The sequence below is a fragment of the Narcine bancroftii genome, chromosome 1 (assembly GCF_036971445.1).
Source record: "Narcine bancroftii isolate sNarBan1 chromosome 1, sNarBan1.hap1, whole genome shotgun sequence".
In the NCBI taxonomy this organism is placed as follows: domain Eukaryota; kingdom Metazoa; phylum Chordata; class Chondrichthyes; order Torpediniformes; family Narcinidae; genus Narcine; species Narcine bancroftii.
Window position 1 is genome coordinate 440,859,490 of NC_091469.1, and position 20,192 is coordinate 440,879,681.

General features: G+C 39.2%; 1 protein-coding gene across 2 annotated transcripts in view; it reads left to right on the forward strand.

Moving 5' to 3' along the window:
* Nucleotides 1-20,192, forward strand: part of cmtm8b (CKLF-like MARVEL transmembrane domain containing 8b) — an 83,871-nt gene that overhangs the window by 13,256 nt on the left and 50,423 nt on the right. The gene's annotated exons all lie outside the window — the stretch shown is intronic.

Sequence of the window (20,192 nt, forward strand, 5' to 3'; positions counted from 1 at the left end):
CCTGAGAATTGGCATCATAGTCATGTGGCAGAGATCTAGGCCCTTCAACCCATCATGTCTCTATCTTTACTAATCCCATTTATGAGCATTCAATTGCCCACTGGCCTCTACATAGAAATCTTCTTCCTTGGTTCCTTTCTCATCTGTCTCCTCTTCATCTTTTAAAACTGATGTCCTCTCGTGTTGGATACCTGTGCCATAGGGGGAAGTTTCTTGCTTTCTGCCCAATCTATACCTGTTTTTATTTTATGTACATCAAGTGATTTCCTCCACTGCTCCAAAGAAAACAAGTTTTTGCACAATTGATATGATGGACCACACCTTAGATTATTGTGTTGTGTTAGGGGAACTTTGGAGAGGTTGCAGAGAGTATTTACCAGGATGTTGCTTGGATGAAAGAACATGTCTTAAGAGGAAGCAATGAGTGAGCTAGAGTTTTTCTCTTTGGAGTGATGAAAGAAGAGAGGTGAATTAATAGAGGCTATGAGAGACATAGAGAGTTTGAACTTTCATCACCACTTTCATCAGGACAGCAAAGGGCAATACCAGGACATCTATTTAAGGTGAGTGGTGGGTACCTGCAATGCAATGGGTAGCAGTTAAGGTTGATTCAACGTGGACATTTAAAGACTCTCTGATTGACACATGAATGTAAGAAAAATAGGGAGTTATGGGTTGTGAGGTAGGGGAAGATTAGATTGATCCTGATGTAGGTTTATATGGGTCAGCACAACATAGTGGGCTGAAGGGCTTGTACTGTGCTGTTATGTTCTATGCACAAGTCCTGGTCTCTCCTCATAACTAAAGCAACATCCTGGCGATTCTCCCCTTATCAACCTCATGGATATTAACAAAATAATTACATACAGTGCCAGTAATTGTTCCCTCTCTGGTCCAATCACAGCCTTCCTATATGTGATGATGAGGACTACACAAAGTATCTCAGCTGTGGCATCAGCCCTGTTATATAATGTTCCATTAAGAACTCTCATCACTGTAAATGTGTGGAAAAGAAAAAGTGTATATCATGGCTATTGTGATTTATGGTGTGAAAAATAAAAAATTTAAAAAAAAAAAAAAAAAAAAAAGAACTCTCTGTTCTTCTACTCTATGCCCAGGTCACAAAGATAAGCATCCTGCATGTCTTCCTCACCCATGTTCAGTGCCCTCCGTAATCTTTGGGACAAAGATACATTTTTCCTTTATTTTCTCCTTTGCTCCACAGTTTTAAATTTGTAATCTAACCATTTACATGTGATTAAAGTAGACATTCCAGATTTTATTAAAGATTATTTGTGAACGTTTTGGTTTGACCATGAGGAAATTTACAACAATCTTTGTACATAATGCCCCTATTTCAGTGCATCATAATGCTTAGGCCATTTTGCTTCACAAACGCTTGTCTGACAGATCAGAAACACACTTCAGCAGGCAGGTGTGGATGTGTCAGTGACTAAGGTCTGCAGGAGTCTTCACGAAAAGAAATACAGAGGCTATACTGCTAAATGCAAACTACTAGTTAGCCACAAACAGGATGACCAAGTTATAGTTTGCCAAGAAGTATAGGCAGTCCCTGGGTTTAAAAACGAGTTCAGTTACCCAAGTTTGTCTTTAATTAGAATTTGTATTTAAGTTGGAATGGGTACATACGGTCCTTATTTAGCATCAGTTCGTCAAAGTTTATCTTAGTATATTATACTTTTATATGTACATAAAACACTTCCCAATACACTAAAAGATCTTAAACATAATAATACTGTACATAAGAATAAAAGTAACTACATATGGTCATAAGATCATGATTACAAGTTAACATTCACAGAAGATGATGAAGAGAAGGCTACTCTTTTGTTCCCCCTCCCTCCCTCTCATGCTCCCCTCTCTTGCTCCCTCCTTCCCTCCCTGCTGGGTAATAACAGCACCGTGCGAGAGTATCCTACTGCAAACTCTCTCACGATGCTGTGCGATGGCAGCATCGCACAAGAGTATCCTACAGCATAATCACGCTCAATCCAGACGTTCATTGCATTCTACTTCCGATCGACTTCTCAGTAAGCAAGTATGAATTTTTCTGTAAATTAGGTATTTTCAACCCAGGGATTGCCTGTGTTTAAAAGAGCCTGCAGAAATCTGGTAAAAGGTCTTGTGGACAGATGAGACCAAGATTAACCTGTATCAGAGTGATGGCAAGAACAAAGTGTGGAGGCATAAAGGAACTGCCCAAGATCCAAAGCATACCACCTCATCTGTGAAACATGGTGGTGGGGGTGTTATGGCCTGGCATGTATGGCTGCCACAAGTACTTATCTTCATTTGATGTTTTAACTGCTGATGGCAGTTAAAAAATGAATTCTGAGGTGCATAAAAACCTCTTATCTGCTCATGTTCAAGCAAATGCCTCAAAACTCATTGGATGGCGCTTTATCCCAAACATACTGCTAAAGCAACAATGAAGTTTTTCAAAGCTAAAAACTAGAAAATTGTTGAATGGCCAAGTCAGTCACCCGATCTAAGTCCAATTGAGCCTGCCTTCCATGTGCTGAAGAGAAAACTTCGGGGACAAGTCCCCGAAACAAGCAGGAGCTGAATTTGGCTGTAGTTGAGGCCTGGCAGAGCATCATGAGAGAAGATACTCAGCAGCTGGTGATGTCTATGAATCACAGACTTCAGCAGGGATATGCCACAAAGCACTAAACGTGGCTACATTAAAATAAGTACCATTGCTATATCCCAAACATTATTGTGCCCTGAAATGAGGGAACTATGTGTAAAAAGTGCTGTAATTTCTACATGGCCAAACCAAAACCTATACAAATAACCTGAAATAAAATGCGCACTGCCATTACATGTGAATTGTTTGATTACAAATTTACAAAATTACAAACTGCGGAGTACAGGGGAAAATAAAAAAAAAAGTGATGTCTTTGTCCCAAACATTATGGAAGGCACTGTACCTGGTATCTGCCTTCAGATCTAACTTTGATCTTGTGCACGATGTCACTTTAATCCACAATATTCTTTTGGGCCCTACCATTCATGATAAATACCCTACGCTTATTTGATCCCCCCCAGTGGGATTACCTCACACTTATCAAGATTAAATTATTTCTTCCATTGCTCACTAATAATTACAACCAATATAATTGTGTAGCCTAAGACTAATGCCCTCACTGCCAACAGCACCTACAATTTTTGTATCATTTACAAACATGCTTGTCATATCACCCAAGTGTGTGTGGGTATGTGTGTGCGTGTGACGGTCTGAAATCCAATCCAATCCCAGTGATACACCACTGGCAATCACAAAAGCAACCCACCATGAGCAAAATGCATTGTGTTCACAAAATCTCATTTGTGTTGTTCACATTATTCATTTTGGAGAAGAATTTCCTGACTGATTGTATGTTGGCTTTGGGATTCCTGAAAAGAATGTGGAATGCCAGAGTAAGTGTTGGTAGTTCACCTGTTCAAGCCTGCTTCACTCAATAAATTTGAGGATTGATCTGTTTACTTCGATCATCTTCCACACTATTTCCATATTGTTTAATTCTCTATGTTGTGCAAGAATTGTCGTTTTTCTTTAATTCTCCAATCAACCCCATTCTGACCTACTTTTGACTTCTTACACTGTTCAAAGGAAGCTCAACTTTGAAGAACAGGGACCCATCTTCCAACTTGTACTACACCACTTCCCAGGAGTTGACTTAACAATTTTGAATCACTGGTCTTTTCTGTTTGCATCAGAGTTGCCTAATTCTGACAAAGAGTCATCAACCTCTCTTTTCCATAGATGCTGGTTGCCCCTGTTCAGTATTACTTTTATTTCAAGCTTCTTCGGTGTAGGTCTTATGGGTACTGCATGTTTTTTTTTCTCTTTTTTCTTCTTTCATTTTCTTCTATTTACATTTAGGCAAATCATCATTTGGGGAGGGGAGAGGTGGGATATCAAGCTATTTACATTGGTGGGAGACTTGTGATCAAATGAATACAGCTATGACACAAGGGACCTGTCATTTAAAATGAAGTGCGTAGATGTTTGTGAAACACGAACGTCTGCAGATGCTGTGATTGTAGTAAAAGCACAAAAATGCTGGAGGAACTCAGAAGGCCTCACAACGTCCATAGGTGAAAATACATAACCAACATTTCAGGTCTGAGAATTTATGGGGGAGGAGGGGTTGGCTCTGTGAATGCAAGCCTATGGTAAAGGAAACTGAGGAAAAAGGGAAAAGAGAGAGAGAGACAGCCAGACAGACACAGAGCGAGAGGAAAGGAGACATAGGGAAAGATGGGATGATGCTAACGGAACTTGGAGAAGTTGACGTTAATGCCATCCAGTTGGAGGGTGCCCAAACAGAAGATTAGGATGTTTTCCTACAATTTGTGGGTGGTCTCAGTCTGGCAGTGCATGAGACCATGGACAGATATGTCAGCATGGGAATGGTGTGGAGATTTGAAATGGGTGGCCACAGAGAGATCCTCACTATTGCATCAGACAGAGCCAAGGTGCTCAACGCAGCGATCTCCCAGTCTGCATCCAGTCTCTTCGATGTAGAGGAGGACACAGTGCGAGCAGTGGATGCAGTCGATGACCCCCTGCAGATTCACAGTGTTACTTCATTTAGAAGGACAGTTTGGGAACCCCAAATGGAGGTGGTGGAGGAAGTGTGGGCATAGAAGTTTCTTCTAACAGCAGGCAATAAACCCTTGGAATTCTTTGCCACTGAGAGTGGTGGAGGCAAAATAATTTTTTATATTTTAAGTGGTGACAGATAGATGTTTGAAAGATTGAAGATCAGGGAAATTGGAACTGAAAAGGAGTTGAGGCTCAGTCATATTGAAAGATGGGGTAGGTCTGAGGGGCCAGACCTATTGTTTTTGGGTGTTCTCATTGTCTCTTTTTCCTGAAATGTCAACCAATTTTCTGGCATCCAGTGCCTTGGCTGCTCTTGGATACTACTTCTGTGCTCATTATTCATGCACAAGACACTCTGCAATGAGTGCATCAGGCTGCTCAGCCTCATTGATCTGATCTCCACTCCCTTGCCTTGTTGTGGAAGTAAGGCAAAATGCTCAAATCTGTTAACTTGAGCCTTGGCGGCAGTCAGTCATGTGCCTGGATGAGTTACCTAGTCACTCATACATTAACCAACCTGTCTGAGCACTGTAAGATTTCCTTTGTATTCACTTGTAAAAATTTTGATTTGTGAAACTGTTGAGCTGCACCAATTAATTGGTGTGAACTGAAACAGACACAGAATTGGGCATTGCTGTCAAGGTGGTCAATTAATATCCAGTTGCTAAGCAGTATGTTTCGATCACAAATGTGCAACTTTTACAATCAATTATTAACCCAAATTATTAGGAAAGATGAGCAGGACTTCTTCAGCAATTATTATTGCTACGGTGCCATTTTGCCCACTTCTTTGCTTGGTCTTATGTATAGTATTATGTTACTAAGTAAAGCCTTGTCTTAGAGAAATGCAATTTCATTTTTACAGTTTTAAAAGAATGGCAAAAAATGCTGACTGACTGACTATTGTAAAGTCAGTACCTAGTGATTAAGTAGCTGCTGCACTAACTGTACTTGGAAGAAGTTTACTTTAATTCCTAACCAGTTGGGAATATATTTATTCACGCAATACAGATACCAAAAAAATCTGCAGATAAGAGGTATCGAAGTGAGTGGTGCAGTGAATAAAGCACAACAGATGTTGTCTGGGAGCTAAACCAACAGAACTGTTCAATGGAATCTTTGCAGGAGTTTAAATAATTACAGTTGGCGCGCTATCACAATCACCCAACCTCTGAAGTTACACGCCACCCAGAGTTCTTTGTGCCCCCCCCACCCCCTGGAACTCCTGATCCTGCAGGGGCCCGCAACTACAGATACTGGTTTGATAATGGAGTGGCACGGTTTGCCACACAGTAATAAATTTCAACACCTTTTTATAACTGTCAAAGAGATCAGCATATGGAAGTGTCTGTGCAATGGATAATATGTATTCCTAAATTATATATTCCTAATGAAGGAGTACTTTGTTTCAAAATCAGTCATAAAATGTATAAATAGTACATTCACAGAAGGAAATATTCTATTTGCATACATCAACATCACCTCAATTTCTTGGAATATGCCTGTCTGTAACATTTAGTGATGAAAAGTTCCTTGTACAGGCAGGCGAAGTACATCTTTCACTTTTCCAGAATGTATTACATTTGCCAATTCTGTATCGAAGTAACAACTACATTCAAGAGCTTCCTCTGGCCATAAACCTGCTGCACTATCACCTCAATGCCAGTGTTGGTATAATTTCAAACTTAAACCATTTCAAAATGAGTCCTAATTTTACATCAAAATCCTTTATCTATACCATGAAATGCAAGTTGTCCCAATCCTGATACAATAACCCAACCGTTACTAAAATTTCCATGAACTATTTCCCTAGGCATTCCACTATAGGACTATTTACGATTATAGGTCATGGCAAATTTATTCTAATAAATCAGTTGCAGTTATTTCAAGAAAAAGTGTTACAATAGCAAAGACAGACCGTTGATTTCATTTAAGGATTCTTACATCGCACATTATTCGTTACTGAATTTTTTTTCTTTATTGCAGTCAGATTGTTTTAATTTCTTTCTTTTGTATACGTAACTTTTTTCTTGAGTATTTTTTTTTGCACTACTAAAAAGTAGCAATTTTGCCTGGCCTGCAGGAAAAGGAATCTTAGGGTTGTATTTGATGAATGTATGTACTCTGACAATAAATTTGAACTTTGAACTTTTGTGCTAGAGTAGTTCTGGTTAGAGAAAGTTCAAGACCCTGATGGTTGTTAGGAAAAAAACTGTTCTTGAACCTAGAAATGCCAGAATTCAAGCCTCTAGATCACACATGTCAAACTCTGGCCCGCGATATAATTATATTTGGCCCGCAAGATCATTTCAAAAATGTATTAGAGGTGGCCCGCTGGCCGCCGCGCCAGTATAGCGCATGCACAGTAATACAACAAATCCCAGAATGCATTGGCGTCAGCCCGCTAATCGCCCCCACCTCCTCTGTTTACGTTGCAGGGTCTCACCGTGGACTTTGGTTTTGGGGCCTGGCCGGTGTCAGGGGAAGCCAAGGCCGCTTCCCAGCGCCCTGAACCGGAGGCCTCGGGCCTGACCTCGCCAGGACCGTTGCCCACTCCCCCTCCCTGCCGTAGGCCGATCCGCGACTCACGGTGACAGGGCCGCTGATCCGCCGAGATGCCGCCCTGCAGCGAGAGCCGATGCCCCCGCACTGTCGTTGTCCAACCCGATCGCCCGCAAACCCCGCCCTCCCGCACACAGGCCTGAGTAAGGATTATGAACTTTAATCTCAGGATAAAACGATCTTCCAATAGTTTCATGTCACAGTGATAAATATATTCCTGGTTAAAAATGGTCCTGCACCTGGATACAAGCTCATTAGGCATAAAACTTGAAAAGTGTGTAAATCAAAGGATATCTGTACCAATGGAAAAAGGGCATGGCAAATAACCCTGCTAGAGTTCATGCCCACAATCAGTCACCCATTTGATTGTTTCAGGAATCATGTTATTCTCCCACATTCTCAATAGCCCTCAGATTTTACTATTCGACAGCGCACTAGCAACATTTGACAAATCCTCTATAGAGAAATATTATTTATTGAATATTTTATTTCTCATTTGTTAATGCTTCTGGAAAGAGTTTATCCAAAACTATTATTAAACATTTATTTTAATAAGAAAAAGTTTAACATTACATATGTTGAAAGAAGAGAAAACATGCAGATGTTGTTGAAAATTTTCAATAAATATTTAGTTCGACCCTCGACTTAGTCCAAGTTTTTAATTTTGGCCCTCCGTGAATTTGAGTTTGACACCCGTGCTCTAGATCTTCTACCTGAAGTAGCAGTGAGAAGAGGTTGTAACCTGGATGATGGGGATCATTTATGATGTTGCCTTCCTTCTTAAGGCAATACCTTATGTAGGTGTCTTCAGTGGTGCCTGTTGGCTTGGTGTCCCACTTTCTGCAGCCTTCCATTTTCCTAGAAACTGGTTTCCAAACTAGGCCATGATGTAAACGGTCTTTATAATTTCCACAGTACACACTTGTAGAGGTTCCATAGAGTATCTGACAACATGCTCTATCTCTCCAGACTCCCGAGAAAGTAAAGACATTGATATGCCTTCTTCATTACTGCCTCAATATACTGGTCCCAGGACAGATCTTCCAATTCATAGAGGCCCAGGAACCTGAATCGGATAACCCTCTCCACCACCATCTCGCCAATGAAGACAAGTCTACAAGAAGTTTGTACATTCTCTCTGTGTCTGCATGGGTTTCCTCCGGGTACTCCAGTATCCTCCACCCTTCTAAACTTACAGGGGTGGTAGAGAAATTGGATTATTTGGACAGCATAGGCTCGTGGGTCGGAAGGGCCTGTTATCGTGTTGAATGTCAAAATTTTTAAAAATAATTCTGATTCATCATTACTCATTAGTCAGCCAACAACAGTGGTGTCATCGGAGAATTTATAGATTGCGTTGGAGCTGAACCTTCTTACGCAATTATCTGTATTGAGGGAATAGAGCAGAAGACTAACCATGCAGCCTTGAAGGAGATGGTGATCTTGCAAATCCACACTTATTGGGGTCTGATAATGAAGAAACTGTGGATCCAATTACAAATTGAGGAACAAAAGAGTCCTAAAAATCTTGATGACTAGTTTTGGTGGTACGATGATGTTAAATGCTGAGCTATAGTCAATGAACACTAGCCTGGTGCTCTTGTGGTCCAGGTGATGACATGCACAGTTGGCCCATGTGACAATAATTGAATTAAATTGGATCCAAGTCCCTCCTGAGGCAGGAGTTGATTTGTTCCAAAATTAAGCTTTCAAAGCACTTGAACTGTACTCTGTAAATGCATTTTTCTTTTTTCAGAAGATATAGCAATGCTGATTAATGGGAGCATAATCATTGGAAATTACCCTTAATAATTTGCTGCTATATTTATGCAGTCTATATAAACCCAGATTGGCCATTCAGGAAGATCAAAAGATCATAAGATATGGGTACAGAAGTAGGACCATTAGCCCATTGAGTCTACTCTGCCATTCTAATCATGAGCTGATCCATCTGCCCACTCAGCCCCACTCATTGGCCTTCTCCACGTAACCTTTGATGCCTAACTAATCAAATATCTGTCAATCTCTGTCCTAAATACACTCAGCGACCTTACTTTCACAGCCTTGATCCTCTGATTAAAGAATTTTTTCCATCTAGGTTTTAAATTGAAGCCTTTCTATTCTGGCGCCAAGGAGGGGATATCTGCATGAATTTCCCCCCAAGCAAGGTGCCGTTCCTCCACATTCAGTCATAGCCATCGTTTGACATCAGACCCGCCCTGCCCACGTCACTAATGTGCATCAAGCATCACTAGCATCTAGCTTTCTTTTAATAATTTTTTATTTTTCACACTGTGAACCATATCAACCAAAATATGTACAAACGTATCTCATTAAATTTACACAGTGGTCTTTTCTCCCTTCCCCCCCCCCCCACCTCCAATACCCATAAATATTCAACATATACAATACAATAAAACCATAAAACAATATTTTCACACAAAGGAAAATAAACCAAAAAAAATGCGTCATCTAGTAGTTTCCTAGAAACTGGTTTCCAAACTAGGCCATGATGTAAACAGTCTTTATAATTTCCACACTGAAGACACTGAATCTAGTAGTTTTGTCTTATCATTTTCATTCTCATTTTAGGGGATGGAGGGCATAGGCAAGCTCTCTCTGATATGTTCCATGTACGGTTCCCAAATTTGTTCAAACATTGCGACTTTATTTTTAAATTATATGTTATTTTTTCCCATGGAATACATTTATTCATTTCCATGTACCATTGCTGTGTACTCAGGCTCTCTTCCATTTTCCAAATTGACATTATACATTTTTTTGCTATCGCTCAGGCTATCAAAATGAATTTTTTTTGCACTTTATCCATTTTGAGGCCTAATTCTCTACTTCTTATGTTACTTAAAAGAAATATCTGTTTTTTTTTGAAATGTTATTTTTTGTAATTTTATTTAGTATCTGATTTAATTCTTCCCAAAACGTATTTACTTACATACATGCCCAAGTTGCATGTAATATTGTTCCCATTTCCTTCTTAAAGCGAAAACATCTATCTGATAATGTTGAATCCCTTTTTTTTTTAAAAACTTTTGGGGTGTGGTGTATAGCCTGTGTAACCAATTATATTGTATCATGCGTAACCTCGTGTTTATTGTATTTCTCGTAGTTCCGGAGCATAGCTTTTCCCATGTTTCATTCTTTATCTTTATGTTTAGATCTTGTTCCTACTTTTGTTTGCATTTACAGCTTATTTAATTATTCTCTTTCTCTTGCAGTTTGATGTACATGTTTGTTATAAATTTTTAAATTATCATTGTGTCTATAATCACATATTCAAAATTGCTTCCTTCAGGTAATCTCAAGCTGTTTCCTAATTTATCATTTAAATAAGCTTTCAGTTGATGATATGCAAACATTGTACCATGAGTTATTCCATATTTGTACATCAACTGTTCAAATCTTAATAAATTATTTCCCAAAAAACAGTTTTCTATTCTTTTGATTCCTTTTCTCTCCCATTCCCTAAAGGAAAGGTTATCTATTGTAAAAGGGATTAGCAGATTTTGCGTCAATAGTAATTTTTGTATTTGATAATTCATTTTTTTTTTCCCCCATTCTAAGTGGATCTTCCTCCATATATTAAGTAAATGATGCAGTACTGGTGAGTTTTTATATTGCACCAGCTTTTTATCCCACTTATAAAATATATGTTCTGTTACCTTTTCCCCTATTTTATCTAGTTCTATCTTAGTCCAGTGTGGTTTTTCTCTTGTCTGGTAAAAATATGATAAATACCTCAATTGTGTGGCTCTATAATAATTTCTAAAATTTGGTAACTGTTAACCACCTTGATTATACCTCTCTGTTAATTTATCTAACACTACCCTTGGATTCCTTCCTTTCCACAAGAATTTCCTTATTATTCACTTTAGTTCCTTAAAGAATTATTCTGTTAAGGGAATTGGTAATGTTTGGGAACACGTTCATTTTAATGCAGTTTACCATCCCTATCAACATTAGCGATAATTCTTTCCATTGTTCTAAGTCATCCTTCAATTTCTTTATTAGTAGCTGATAATTTAGTTTGTACAAATGGCTTAAGTTATTATCTAACCTGATCCCTAGGTATCACATTGCTTGATCTTGCTATTTAAATGGTGATTCTTTTAAAAATTCTGTATAGTCTGCGTTACTCATTGGCATCACTTCACTTTTATTTGCATTGATCTTGTACCCTGATATTTCTATATTCCTTCAATTTCTTATGTAATTCTTTTACTGATACCTCTGGTTGTGTTAGGTATACTATGATGTAATCTGCAAATAAGATGATTTTATACTCCTTTTCCTTTATTTTTATCCTTTTAATTTTATTTTCTATTCTTATCAGTTCTGCCAAAGGTTCTATTGCTAAGGCAAACAATGAGGAGGATAGTGGACATCCCTGTCTAGTTGACCTACTTAATTTAAAGTGACTCGATACGTATCCATTTACTGTTACCTTTGGCAATGGTCCATTATACAATGTTTTAATCCAATTTATATATTTTTCTGGTAGTTTGAATTTCTGTAATACTTTAAATAAATAGTTCCACTCTACTCTGTCAAAGGCTTTTTCTGCGTCTAGAGCAACAACCACTGTTGGTTTCTTATTTCCTTGAACTGCATGAATTAAATTAATAAGTTTGCAGATATTGTCCACTGTTCGTCTTTTCTTAATAAATCCAGTTTGATCTTGTTTTACTATTTTAGGTACACAATTGGCCAATCTGTTTGCTAATAATTTTGCTATTATCTTAGTCTGAGTTAAGTAGAAATATTGGTGTATATGATGCTGGTGTTAGTGAATCCTTTGCCGTCTTTGGTATTACTGTAATTATTGCTGTCCTACATGAATCTGGCAAGTTTTGTGTTTCTTCTATCTGGTTCATCACTTCCAGGAGAGGAGGAATTAATAATTCTTTAAATGTTTTATTGAATTCTATTGGGAATCCATCCTCTCCATGTGTTTTATTGTTAGGCAGCTTTTTTAAAATATATCCTGTACTTCCTCTAGTTGAAATAGTTTTATTAGTTTGTTTTGTTCCTCTTCCAATTTCTGCAGTTCAATTTTAGCTAAAAATTCCTCTATTTTATCATCTTTCCCCTCATTCTCAGTTTGATACAATTGTTCATAAAATTCCTTAAAGTTTTCATTAATTTGTTTGTCCTTTTTCCTTGATGCCAATATTGTTCTTTTAGCTTGTTCTGTTTTAAGTTGCCAGGCTAATATTTTGTGTTTTTTCTCCCAGTTCATAATACTTTTGCTTTGTTTTCATTATGTTCTTCTCCACCTTGTATGTTTGTAATGTTTCGTATTTAATTTTTTTGTCCACCAGTTCTCTCCTTTTCATTATATCATCCCTTTTTACTAATTCTTTTTCTGTAATTACTATCTCCCTTTCCAACTGCTCTATTTCCCAATTGTAATCCTTTTTCATCTTAGTGACATAACTTATTATCTGCCCTCTAATGAAGCCTTTCATTGCATCCCATAATATAAATTTGTCTTTCACTGATCCTGTGTTTATTTCAAAATATGTTTTAATTTGGCATTCAATAAACTCTCTAAATTCCTGTCTTTTAAGTAGCATGGAGTTTAACCTCCATCTATATGTTCTTGGTGGGATGTCCTCCAGTTCTATTGCAAATAATAGGGGTGAATGATCAGATAATAGTCTAGCTTTATATTCAGTTTTCCTAACTCCCTTGAATATGGGCTGACTTGAGTAAGTTTTGTGCCTACTTGAATAATATGAAAATTCCTTCTCTCTTGGGTGTTGTCTCCTCCATATATCCATAAGTTTCATTTCCTGCATTGATTTAACCATAAATTTGGCTACTTATATTCTTTTTACTTGTCTTTTGTCCAGTTTTATCTAACATTGGGTCCAAATTAAGGTTAAAATCTCCTCCTTTCAATATATTTCCTTGTGTGTCTGTAATCTTCAAAAAAATATCCTGCCTAAACTTTTGATCCTCCTCGTTAGGTGCATATATATTGAGCAAATTCCAAAATTGAGTATATCTGACACTTTATCATTGCATACCCCCCTGCCAGATCTATTATTTCCACCTCTATTTTGATTGGTACATTTTTGTTAACTAGTATGACTACACCTTTAACTTTTGAATTATAGGATGCTGCCATTACATGTTCTACCCAGACTCTCTTTAGTTTGTTACGTTCCGCTTCAGTTAGATGCGTTTCCTGCACAAATGCTATATGTATTTTTTCGTTTTTCAATAAATTTAGTAGCCTCTTCCTTTTAATTTGGTTATGTATTCCATTAATGTTTATAGTCATATAGTTCAACTTGGCCATCTTGTATCTTGCATACATCTCTTTTCTACTTTTTTGCCACCTCCATCCCTCTTTTCCCCATTTTCATCTCTTAGTTTTCTCTTATTACACTTAATATACGACAATACATTTAAGACATAAAGTACCCCTGCAGTTCCCATGTCCACAAATATCTTAACCCCAAAACTTTCCCCTCCCCCTCTCTGAGTTGCCCCATACCCCTTGCCGGGCAACCACAACTCCCCTTTGCATTTGGGTTGCTATCTTGTTCGCAGAGTCGACTGATTTTGCAGGGAACAGTTATTCCCCCTCCACCCAGCCCTCTCCAGAAAACACTTTTTTAGAAAACATTTTTTTAAAAAACACAAAGCTTTCTCTTTTTTCTCCTTATTCCCTTCCTTCCCTTTTCCCTCTTTAGTTCTTTAGATATACATTGTTTTTACATCTTTATATATACTTTATCGCCATTCTTCATTCTTGCTACATCTCTTCATCTCTTCTGCTGCTCTGCAAACGTTATGTGAATTCTTGCACTTTCTCTGGATCTGAGAACAGTCTGTTTTGCTCCCCAGGTATAAATATTTTAAGCACGGCTGGATGTCTTAATATGAATTTGTAACCTTTTTTCCATAAAGTTGATTTTGCTGTATTAAATTCCTTCCTCCTCTAAGAGTTCAAAACTTATGTCTGAGTAAAAAAAATATTTTTTGACCCTTGTATTCCAATGGTTTATTATCTTCTCTAATTTTATTCCTTGCCCATTCCAGTCTATTTTCTCTTGTCGTCTATCTCAAAAATTTTACTAAGATGGATCTTGGTTTTTGATGTGTCTGTGGTTTTGGAGCTAATGCTCTGTGCGCCCTTTCTGTTTCCATTTCTTCCTGCATTTCTGTCATTCCCAGGACCTTCGGGATCCATCCTTTTATAAATTCCTTCATGTCTGTGCCTTCTTCACCCTCCTTCAGGCCCACTATTTTTATGTTGTTTCACCTACTATAATTTTCCAACATTTCAATTTTCTGAGATAACAACTCTTGTGCCTCTTTAATTTTTATGTCACTTTCTTCCAATTTTCCTCTTAAGTCATTCACTTCCATTTCTACAGCCGTTTTCCGCTCTTCCACATTCTCTACTCTTTTCCCTATTTCTGTCATTACCAGTTCTAACCTTTGCATTTTATCTTCTGTCCTTTTCATTTTCCTTTTAATTGCATTAAACTCTGATAACCATTCTTTTAGTGATCTCATTTGTTCTTCAAAAAAGACTTTATCTATATTCTGTTCATCAGTTTTACCTTTTATTTCTTTGTCCATCAGTTTTACTTTCTATTTCTCTGTCAAGATCTTGGTCTTCTTCCTCTTCTTCTGTGTCTGTATCTTTTTCTTCTCCTCTTTGTGTCTGTTGAGCTGCTTGTATCTCTTTGTCGGGCCTCTTCTTGCTGTTCCTCCCCTCTTGGGCTGTTCACCTGTTGTGCTTCTTGACATTGGTCTTCTTGTCGATCTTCCCTCCGTCTGTCTTCCACGTCTGTTTCGTTGCACCCTCTTCTGCTGTCTTCCTTATCCTCCAGCTGAGAGCCCTGGTGTCGGGCGTCTCTCAGCTGCTTGGTCTGTGACAGCCCGCTCCTCTGCTGAGCCCCCCTCCCGCCGGTGTCCTCTTTCTCCTCTGATTGCGCACTGCACACTTTTGATTGGCTCCGAGAGCCATTTTTGTGTGTACTGGCTGGTGGATCGTGACTCTGTAGGGAAGGTACTGACATCGAAGGTCAGGTGCTCCTCGTCACCACAGCGTCCTGTTCCTTCTTCTCCAGTAACTTTATAACTCTTTTTCCAGCTGTACTTACTTTCTCCTTCTTGGAAGCCATCTTCTTTCTCTTCTCTGTATCTTTTTCTTCTATTTCCTGTACTCTGTTTCTGTTATGTTTTGCTTTTTTGTATCTTTTTTTCCTATTTTCCTGGAGAGGGTTGGCTTTCCCGACTGGCCACTACTCCATCATGTGACTCCCACTAGCGTCTAGTGACCTGTCCCAGGTCACGTCACTAGCATGCGTCAAGCATCATTAGTGGCTAATGACACGACATCACAAAAGCAGTGCTCTCGGCACCTACATCGGAGATGGGCAGATGATAGTAAGAGTACCCCCCCCCCCCCCGGCTGAGGAAGTTTATGTGCTTTGCACCGTGCCCCCTCTAGCACACTAGTGCCCCCCCCCCCCCCCCCCCAACATTTGTTCTGGCACTGACACTTCTGATATACCCTGCCAAGGGAAACATTCTTGCCACATCTACTCTGTCCAGGCCTCTCAGAATTTGAAAATCCTCTGAGGTCCCCCCTCATCCTCCTATTCTCCAACGAGTAAAGTCCAAGAGATGACGATTGTTCTTCATATGCTAACCCTTTCATTCTTGGTATCATTTTAGTCACTCTTCTCTAAACCCTCTCCAATGCCAGCACATTTTTTTCCTCAAATAAGGCACCCAAAACTTCACATAGTACTCCAATCGAGGTCTCACCAGTGCTTAATAGAGTCTCAATATTATAATCCATATGCCATTCCTCTAGAAATGATTGCCAACCTTCTTCACCACTAACTGAACCTGGAGGTTAACCTTTAGGGTATCTGGCATGAGGACTTTCAAATCCCTTTGCACCTCAGAATTTTGAATTTTCTCTCCATCTATATAATAGTCTGCCTGTCTATTTCTGCTATCAAGATGCATGAACATACACTTTCCAGCATTGTACTTCATATGGCACCTCTTTGACCATTCTCCTAAACTATCCAAGTCTCTGGAACCTTGTGGTATCCTCAGCACCACCCGTCCTACCAACTATTTTGATATCTTTTGGAAATTTATCCACAAAGTAATCTAGTCCATAATCCAAATCATTTATATACAATGTAAAAAGAAGCAGCCCCCAATCAACCCCTGTGGAACACCACTGGTAACCATAGCTAATCAGAATAGGATCCCTTTATTCCCACTCTTTTTCCTGCCGATTAGCCAATGGTCTACCCATGCGAGGTTCCTTCTTGTAATTCCATGGGCTCTCATCTTGTTTAGCAGCCTGGTGTGGCTCCTTGTCAGAGGCCATTTTGACGTCCAAGTACACAACATCCACTGCATTTCCTTCATCTATCCTACTTGTCTATTCATATCAGAATCCTCATCAACTAGCCAAGCAGGTGTCGATTGCCATGAAATGCCCTCCATACACACCTGTACTGAAAAGTTATTACTACTGGTTCACATGAGCACTGAACTCTCCAAATGGAATATTAAACTTCCTGGAAAAATTAATTTATGGACTGTTTCAGTGATCATCTCCCCCACTTCTGACGAGCACAAGATTAATTAAATAGACAATGTTTTTCATTGATTTTGGTGTTTTTAGAAAAATCCACACATTCAGGGTCAACACCAAATCCCACAAAGTAATTTGATTATTGAGCAAATTGCAATTTCCTTTTTTGCCCAATTTATTTAAATTCAAATACAAGCTGATACTGAAATTTGTATTGACAACACAACATTTAAACTGGGGAGCCGACCAAATAATTGCTACAGTTGCACTGCTGTCCTTAAAGTAAATTCCTCTCTTCACTGGAAAGATTCTTTGGATCCCTTCAATCAAACTTTTGAGTGAATGAAGTTTCAACAGCTTTAATCATTGATCTGAAATGCTGACCATTGTATAAAGCATACATTTTGGAAACAGATTTTGAACACATTGTTCTTTTTAGACCTGAATATTATTGTAAAAGTGATTCAGGGTTAGTGACCTGTAAAATGTATTTCAATTGCTTTGTTTAGTCCTGTGGAAATTTATATAGCTTTTTCACATGCCAAGATTTGGATTTTTGTATTTAATTATATTTTAAAATGTTAAAATAGGACATTGATTTGATGTTAAATGATGAAGTAGCTCTTTTAATCAGTTCCTTAATTTTGGAAATGGGTTTCCCTAAATTGGTACAAAAAAGTGAAGTGCATTAACCGTGAACTATGGCAATCTTTATTTGGCCTGCTATGACTCTTTCTTTCTTATTATCTCTGAATCTTTGAGCATTTTTCATTTCCTTAAATTTGTACTTTGTGAAATTCCAGCATGATTGTTCAGTTTATTTAAAATATAAGTTGCAGTGATTTTTTAAAAAATTTAGACATATAGCACGGTACAGGCCATTTCAATCCTTGATCCCATGCTGCCCAATTACACCCAATTAACCTACAACTCCCAGTATGTTTTGAACAGTGGGAGGAAACTGGAGCCCCTGGGGAAAACACACGCAGATACGGGGAGAATGTACAAAGTTCTTACGGACAGTGTGGGATTCGAGCCCCAGTCCCAATCACTGGCACTGTAACAGCGTACCACTCTGCCAACTGTGTCACTCTAAGCAGTTCATTACAGAATGGAATTAGTAAATTTTGAAAGGCGCTAAAACGGTCCTAAATTCTCTTGCCTTTTTCTTCTGACAGAGTTCCTTGGGATCAAGTTCTGAAGTGATTGATGTGTTCCAGGTGACATCCACAGATTCCGATATGTGGAGCAGGAGTTATGATGAGATAAATGACTTTTGGGGGTGGAGGGGTACTTTTCACTTTATGTGAGAAGACAGTGGGTGTTTGTCTGGACAATATATTTGGAGCCTTTTGTAGAGGCAGCATTGGTGATGGTGAATTTCTCCATTGCTTTGAGGTATCAATTTGCTGGAGCGTGATCACCGCTACTCAGTTGGCCATGTGTTTAGTGCCATTTTTGTGCCTCTGTCTTCTGAAATTTTTCCTTTCATCAACTGAGGGGGGTGGGGTGTGTGTAACTCAATAGCCTCTTTCAAATTGCAGCACCTGGGAAGCCCTTCTGGAACTCGGGTGCGATTACTGGGGCAAAGGTGCTGAAAGCACCTTTCAAATTACAGGGGGCTCTACCCATTAAATCGCCAATGTGACTATTTAAGGGGGATCCCATCCCCGCAATGACATATCATACACTCACCAGAAGTATTGCCGGATGTTCAGATGCTGGGTGCCCGGTGACAAACACAAAACCTGACATCACAGGAATAAGCGGGTCAGCCATTTTCAAATCGGTCATGGACAAGACCTAGGCAAGTTTAACTGGGTTCCCTGATTACCTCTGAGGTAGGTCAGGGACCCGGTTGGGTTCTGACGGGGTTGACCCTAATATGCAGACCTTTTCAAACTCGCATAACTGGCGGGCTAATCATGCAAATTGCCCAGTTAACCCGATTTTACAAGCAGTTTGATAGAGCTTATTGACTGAAATCAGATTAAGTTTAGTCTTATTAGAATTTGAATAGTTCTGTAAGTGAACACTTCCCTGCAAAGTACTTCTTGGAGGCAAGTTGCAGTGAGGGCTATTGAGAAGAAGATTGGTCAAGAACAGCTACAACATTTCACCAATTTTGCTGATGACAAAACATGAGGTGGGATTGTGAATAGTGAGGAGGTTATAAAGAGTCATCAATGGGACAGGGACAAGATGAATGAGTGGAAAGAACATGGCAAATAGAACAGAAAGTAGAAAATGCAAAATTATCTATTTTGGTGCACAAAAAGGTAGATTTTTGTTTAGTGATGAATGATTGAACAACAGTATTACTCAAAGAGACACAGGGGAGGCTGGAATCTAGAGCAACATTCAACCTGCTGGAGGTACTCAGCAGGTCAAACAGCATCAGTGGGAGACAAAGACTTGTTAACGTGGTGGGCCAGAGCCCGTCATTATGACTAAGAGTGCGAAGGGAGGGAGCTGGTATAATGAGGACCCAAATATTAAAAACATACATATTGATATCACTATACATCATTTACCAAAAGATAACGTTCTGATGTGGCAAGCATTTCAGAAAATTAATGGTATGCTGGCTTTCAATGCTAGAGAATTTAAGTACAGGAGTATAGATGTCTTATACTACATTTATATAGGACCTTGGTGAGACTGCAATGCTTGTACATTTTAATTATCTTTATCTATATATTTGAAAAAAAGAGATGAACTTTCTAAAATAAAAAGCATAATGAAGATTTGCTAGACTGCTTCCAGGAATGGTGGTTTTACTGATTAAGGAGGTGAAAGCCTGTATTTTATCGTTCGACAATAAGACATAGGAGTACAAATTTTCAATTTACCCCATCAAGTCTGCCCTGCCATTTAATCATGAGCTTGTGGCGGCTCACCTTGAGGCAGGTGAACCAGCCACGTGGCGGGGCAGCCGGCCAAAATGGTGCCGTCGGGGTTGATCCCTTCCTCCCAGCACAAGGCTCAGAAGCCCGCGCTAGGGGACCACGTGACACCCGGGTGACATCAATGCCCTCCAGTGTGGTTCTCAGCCAGGTCCGGGCTGGGAGTACAAGTACATCCCAGCAGCCTGCAATAAACTAGTCTGCTCACTGAGCTCAACCCGTCTGGTTTGTGTGTTATTTCAGGAGTAATGTAGCTGCTGCTACAATTCGTGACCCTAACTGGTTCAAACGTCTTTGAACTCATCATGAGCAAACCTGGGATCAGCGCTATAGCAGTGAAACTGCCTGAATTCTGAGTTCAGGAGCCGGAGTCCTGGTTCGGCCACGCGGAGGCCCAGTTTCACCTCTGCCAGATTTCGTCCAACACTACCAAATTCTACTATGTGGTCACTGCCCTGGACCAGGCCACCCCCAGACGCGT